The sequence below is a fragment of the Dermacentor silvarum genome, chromosome 8 (assembly GCF_013339745.2).
Source record: "Dermacentor silvarum isolate Dsil-2018 chromosome 8, BIME_Dsil_1.4, whole genome shotgun sequence".
NCBI classification, from domain to species: domain Eukaryota; kingdom Metazoa; phylum Arthropoda; class Arachnida; order Ixodida; family Ixodidae; genus Dermacentor; species Dermacentor silvarum.
This window is the reverse complement of record NC_051161.1, coordinates 134,880,465-134,886,993: the sequence shown is the minus strand read 5'-3', so window position 1 is coordinate 134,886,993 and position 6,529 is coordinate 134,880,465. Positions and strand designations below refer to the sequence as shown.

Sequence of the window (6,529 nt, the reverse complement as noted above, 5' to 3'; positions counted from 1 at the left end):
AGTAATTTTTGCATGGATACTGCCCAGTTGAGATGACACAGACTTGTTGCCACAATCCTGCTTTATTGGCAACAGACCTCGTGTGAAGAGCACCCATCACATGAGTATTGATGCTGCTTGCTGCAGAACTTTTGTCCTCACCCACCATTCATTGTCACATTTCATATTACTGTAGACTATAGATAATTCAAACTCAAGGGGACCTCAGACTTTGCATAAACAGAAGTATGAATTATCAGATGCAAGCATAAATATGACTCAGGGCAGCATATTAGCTTACATGGCAAGAAAAATCCTTTTGATCGGGAATAGTTGACTGCTTTCTTGCAGCATATGGCTTCAAAGCAAAGTTTTATATTGCAGCAAGGGCAGCAAGTTCTTTCTTAGTCTTCCAAGTTGATGACGAACTTGCGTGTCTCAGCGATGTGGTGAAAGTCATATCAATTAAGTTCAGGCAGACCTTTGGCTTTATTTCTGCTGTCTTAAAGATGTATGATCGTAAATGTTCAACTGGGTGTGGCAAAGGCATCTAATTTTGCCAGTACAAACAAGCAAAAGTATGAATTAACGCAATGGTGCAGTTCGAATGAAGTGGCATTTAAATACATTGAAAACATAGCGGGCCAACCAAAAATTCCAAATTAGTTAGAACTGAGAGTACAAAACATCCCAAGTTTGAATTACTCTGAGTCTACTGTAATGATGAGAAGCATGTCGTAATGTTTATGGCTGCTGGGAGGCAGACAAAGGCAGGGGAAGCATGTACAAAGAAACCAGCACAGGAGAAAGGTGCAGCAGGGTGAAAAAGCAAAGCAAATGCTGGTTGCATGACATGAACCACGGGCTAGCGACCAAAGTGAACGCTTTTCTGGCTCTCCTAAGAGCATCTGAATTAAAAGCATTGTTGGACATCTGCAAAAGTTTGCACTCTTGTTTATTTTTCCTGTATTTTAGGATTGTTGACGTCCTTGATGTCGAGGTGGTGCCAGAGACGCAGCAACAAATGCCTGCACGCACGGTCTACACGCTGCCGAATCCACCATTAACCCTGAAGATGATCATGGAAAATCATGAGCCTGGGAAGCATTTCAGGAACAGAAATCAAGTAGTGCAATGGCTTTTCCATGACCTCTGCTCATACACACTGTAAGCCTCCTAAGCATGACGTTAGCATGTTTATTACATTTCATGCGCATCCCTTTGATGGCGCTTACTGCTTGTTGTTTAGTAATGTTGCTTAATGTTCACAGTATTGGTGTGTAGTGAATATTTAAGGCCTCAGTGCATGCTTTGCGACTATCAGTTGCACATGCAGCTGTCCTGGAGCTCACAATTGCAGGAAAAGGCTGTGCCTTATGTGTGTACAGACTTGCTGCAAAGGAAACTAGTGACTCCCTGTACATCTGCCAACATATTTGTATTGTGCTGCCTTCCAAACTTCGTCTTGTCAGTTATGTTTGTAGAGCACATAAGAGAGAGACGAGACGGTACCAGCACCACAACTTAAACTCAACAGATTTTTATTTCTTCCGTTCCCAGCCAACTAAGCTCCCGCACCATACGTGGCATCGCCTGACCTCGTCTTCTTTCCTAGGGCAATTGCGTCGATTGCTGGCGCTACATGCTAACATTTCTCATGCAGCATACTAAAAATAATTTTTATGCAGTGCCTGCACATGTGATATTGTGGCATGGGCATAAGTAACATTCTCAGTGTTTTGGCTTTTGCAGTGTGCTGACACAGTTGAGAACTTCCTCCTTGATTTTTTTACATGATGCTTGGTGTGTAAATCAGTTTCATTAATTTATGCTTCTCTCGGCTAAGGCCCAATCAGTGTTTTGCTAACTGTTTGCAGCATTGCAAAAGCTGGACCCTTTGACAGTCAAAGGGGATGAACAGGCATGTCCTCAAAAACCAGTCATTTGGTCAGGATACCATTGATCTTCCGATTAGTTTTCAAGCTTGCACTTATTTGTTGCCGAAGGCTGTGGCTTTCATAATGCTGCACCCAGTTCATGAAAGAGCATGGAATGTCATTTCTGCAAGCCAGTGTAACTAGTCAATAACATGCTTAGTTGTAAATATTGGATGTCTATTCCATACCTGCCAACTCTCCCGAATTCTCAGGGAGCCTCCCGAATTTTTCTCGCATCTCCCGATTGTACGAACGCGACCTCAAATCTCCCGAAAAGTTCTTCTTCTTTCTGGGGTTTTACGTGCCAAAACCAGTTCTGATTATGAGGCACGCCGTAGTGGAGGGCTCCGGATTAATTTTGACCACCTGGGGTTCTTTAACGTGCACTACAACGCAAGCACACGGGCGTTTTTGCATTTCGCCTCCATCGAAATGCGGCCGCCGCGGCCGGGATTTGATCCCGCGATCTCGAGCTCAGCAGCGCAACGCCTTAGCTGACTGAGCTACCGCGGCGGGTCTCCCGAAAAGTGGCCGCCACTTTTTTTTTACGGCCTGTAATATAACCATGGGGAAAAGCGGCGCCGGAGCAGTTCGTCACCAGGATACACTGTGATTTGTGGTAGTGGCCGCCGGCACGACCACGAATAAGAGCAGCCGACGGGCGCTGCCATATTGGATTTTCAGGATTGGCTAGTCTCACGCCCCTTAGTCGAGCATTTTTAGCAATCCAGTCGTTATATGACCGTGAGTGCGCTTGGCTTCAGTTGGCTTTGTCAGGTTGTCGAGTGAAGTGCGAATGCCGAACTACTCTTTGTTTCCCTGAGTTTAGTTGGAACGATGGATGGCACTTTCAAAAGCCAAGAATAAGTACCGTATCTTCCGGTCTATAACTCGCACCTTTGTATAAGACGCACCCCTCTCAGAACGGCAGTTTTTCCGGAAAAAGACGTATATAAGTCGCACCGGTGTATAAGACGCAGCTGTTCGTTCGGTAAGCAATTAAAAAAAATTAGTGACGTTTCACTCGGTGAACGCTGGTCATGCGCAAGCGCATGAGTGGGATATATGGTTACTCCAGCCGCATTTCTGCCGTCGTAGCTGCCGCGATGTTCCGTATAAAGTCCAAGGGCGATAACATCGTCCCCGCGCCCCATATGCTGTATGTGCGAGTGACAGCCTGCGACTGTGAGCCGAATCGCGCACAAGGGAGGAAAGCGGGAAGACGTGCTACCGGGGAAGTTACGGGGGGGGGGGGGGGGCTTGTACTCGGGTAGCAACTGCGTAGTGTGCACAGCGGCGCGTACTGTATCTTGATAGCGATCTGCAGATGCGACAACTTCGGGGTCGGTCGACTCGCGGTCGTCCTGCCGCCGCTTGCGTTGCTGCTCCGTCCTTCTCGCACTGCGCTCGGGAACTCATCACGAAAAAAACCCGGCACCTAGCGCACAGAAGCCGGAGCTGTTAAGTCACCCAGCGCGCTTCGCATGGTCATAACATCAAATATGGTTTTGACGGCACGTTTTCCGAAAAAAAAAACGTTCATATGTCGCACCGACGAAAAATTCATAAGAACACCGCGTCTTATACATTGAAAAATACGGTGCTTGCAAATATTTCTGAGATCATACACGACTGAGTTTCTGTGCTTTGTCAATTCCCGGAGCCGTGACAAGTATGGACCACATGCGCCGTTTCACACACCGGCAAATTTTTATTTTTTGGAGGGGGGGGTGAAAACTTTTTTGATTCCCTCCCCCCTCCCTCGCGCGAATTTTCATGTTGTGAGGTTGGCAGTTGGCAGGTATGCTATTCAATTTCAGTTCACCTGTTTTGAGCTGCATCAAAGCGTAATAATTAGATTGATTCGTACAAATGTTCTGTGGGCCACTTAGCTGCGCAAAAAACAATGTTACTGCTGTGATTGAACAAAGTAACTGGAGGTAATTCATTTATTCGCTATCGCTTTGTGGTCAATGTTTACATAAAAAGGTGAGTGCAGTTACTTTCTTAGTCATTTAGTGTTTTTAGCAGAGAACATGCTTGTGGGTGGTATAGTGTTGCATGGGATTCAATTGTGTTTCACAGAACACCGTGGTAGGCCATGAGATACAATTGCGGCTTTTTACCTGGAGATCTTTAACTTGGCCTAATGCTATTTTTACCGAACTTAATTTATTTGGCAGGCTGAAATGCAGCATATTGTGCCTTGCAAAATGCAACAATTTTCATATGCGTGTTGTTTGATGTGCCATGTATGTAGTGAATTTTCACAAAAAAGAAACAGGAATTTTTGTGATTGAATGCCAGAAAAAAAAGGCACCTACTTTTAGCTTGGTGTCTTGCAACATTTTTTTTTTCGTCTTGTTTCCAGAATGTCATTGAGTGATAATGGTCATATTGTATTGTTTAGGCTGCAGTAATGGGGCGATAAAAAAGGAAATAAACACTCGGAATGAAGGTTGCTTCACTTTGGTCAGTGAGCTTGTCTCCTTTCATCATCCCGTAATTGCCAGTTACCTGCTAGTGCACCTCCCCCTCCCCCTTTTGGTCTATTAAAGTGAAAGGGTATTATTTGTTTGCATGTCTTTAAGAACAGAAGTGGTTGCTTATGCTCAGATTTTAACATGGTGAATAAAAAATGTCTTTCCCAACACTGCTTTGTTGCAAGGTACCCTGGAAAGCTGTATGATGTTGCTGCTAGCGCCCTGGTTAATGCCTACGAGAACTTAAAGGACTCAACGGGAACTGGACATGTAAGCAGCTGCTATTATTGCAAACAAACGATATTTATAACTAACTTTCTCACATATATTTAGCGAACCATATGTGAAGTAAACCAGTTAAGATTTTTTCATTGTCATATCATTAAGGTAAATAGTCTTGAAAACCCTGCCGTTATCCATGGAAGCATGTTTCGGCATGCAACCATTGGCATTGTTAGATTATAGTGGCACCCTAGTGCCTCAGCTGATGGTTATAAATAGCAGAAAGGTATCTTTGCATACCGAATTTGATACGAATGAGGCTGTGCTTTCTTTGTTCTTGCTTCATGTATAGGGAAAGAATGCAGGTCACTGTGCTAGGAGGACAGCTGCCTGCAGGTATAGTTCTATGCTGTGCTTGCCGGCTGCATTGATTATCTAAGGGCTGTTGTGGCCAGCTTAAGCAGCACAATGAGCTGAGCTTTGGTAAATGTTTCATGCTCTGCAGGATTCCTGGCGAGAGGCCCTTAGGTTTAGGGCAAAGTAAGAACGCAGAAAGATGAGGCAAGAAGCTGGAGAAGCAACTCCTGTGGCAGCCAAGAGGCCATGCAAGCCTACCATTTCTGAGGATGTTCAGAAAAGAGTTACAAGGCCTTACGTGGTATGAATACAGGCATCAGATGAGCTTATGCTAGGTGCATTTGCTTGTACAGAATCTAACAATGTTTTTTTTTTCAGGCTACTGATCTCTGTGATGCAGAGGACCCAGAAAGTATTGTGGCACATATATCTGGCATGCAGAAGGAGATGAGGAAGGCGAGGCCAGACAAAGCATATATAAGTGACAGCATGTCTAGGACGTTTGCAGCACGACGTGCATGCAGCAAGACGTACCCAGCATTGATCGTGGACACTATGGTAAATTTTACTCCTAAGGGGAGATGCGGCTGGAAAATTATTTTTTTATTTTTTTACCTAGGACTTTGCAAGTTTGCTTCTTTGTAGAGATTGTGATGCTGATTTCAAAACTAAATAGATTTCATGTTTCTCTTATAGTTGCTGAGTTCTAGGAGATCTACGAAGAACAAAATACAGTGAAACCTCAGTAATATGTAACTGGTAGTGGTGGCAACACGGCATTACATGCTGAACGGTACTATGCCAAGTACCAATTAGCCTCTTATGAGGTGCATCACCACTACCAAGAACTAGATAAATGCAATGCCACAGTACAGATTGCCTAGAATATGCAATGTCTTTTTCCAAAGCACGGAAAGAAATTCTCTTTTGCATGATTGTTCAATAGCACGCAAAGGCGATGAACCACGATGTTGATACCAAGGAGCATTTCGTAACTTTGACAGAGAAAGCAGCTGCAGGCATGGTCGGCAGAGCAGATGACTCGTCCTGCTTTTTCCGATGCATGCGCACGTGTCTGTACAAGGATAGGGTACTCAGCTAAAACTGGCGCCATTTTACAGACATGTGATACGATGTGGTGCCACATATCGGGAGCAATTTGTGTGCAGCGTGTCGCCTACTAGCTCATGCCATCACATGCCAGCAGACCTGCACCAGCGTTTTCTGAGAGTATCCATTTATCGTAGAAAACTGTGGGAGCAGCTATGCAGGGAGGTTTTTCCATGCCAGCGTCACTCCTAACTGACCTTGCACGAACACTGTATGTATCTTGTCGAGCCAACGTGGCGATGGTGAGCTGCTTTCGTTTCTGCAAGTGGCATGCACTTGAAGCGGTCTCGCACAAAGAGGTGACGGAGAAGAGCGGCGAGTTTAGGTTGTCACTTTAAAAAGCAAGCAGTATGCTTACAGCGATGCTATAGTATACACTCTAGGCCACACACAGACTTTCTGTTATCAACACTCAAATCCACTTTGGGAGGGTGCTGTTTC

The 6,529-nt window shown here is 44.8% G+C and overlaps 1 long non-coding RNA gene across 1 annotated transcript; it reads left to right on the top strand.

Moving 5' to 3' along the window:
- Positions 1 to 958: 958 nt before the first annotated feature.
- Positions 959 to 5,477, top strand: LOC125947381 (uncharacterized). The gene is made up of 4 exons (XR_007468254.1): positions 959 to 1,146; positions 4,585 to 4,669; positions 5,127 to 5,279; positions 5,357 to 5,477. It is a non-coding gene; the product is annotated as an uncharacterized LOC125947381 (long non-coding RNA).
- The last annotated feature ends 1,052 nt before the right edge of the window (positions 5,478 to 6,529 follow it).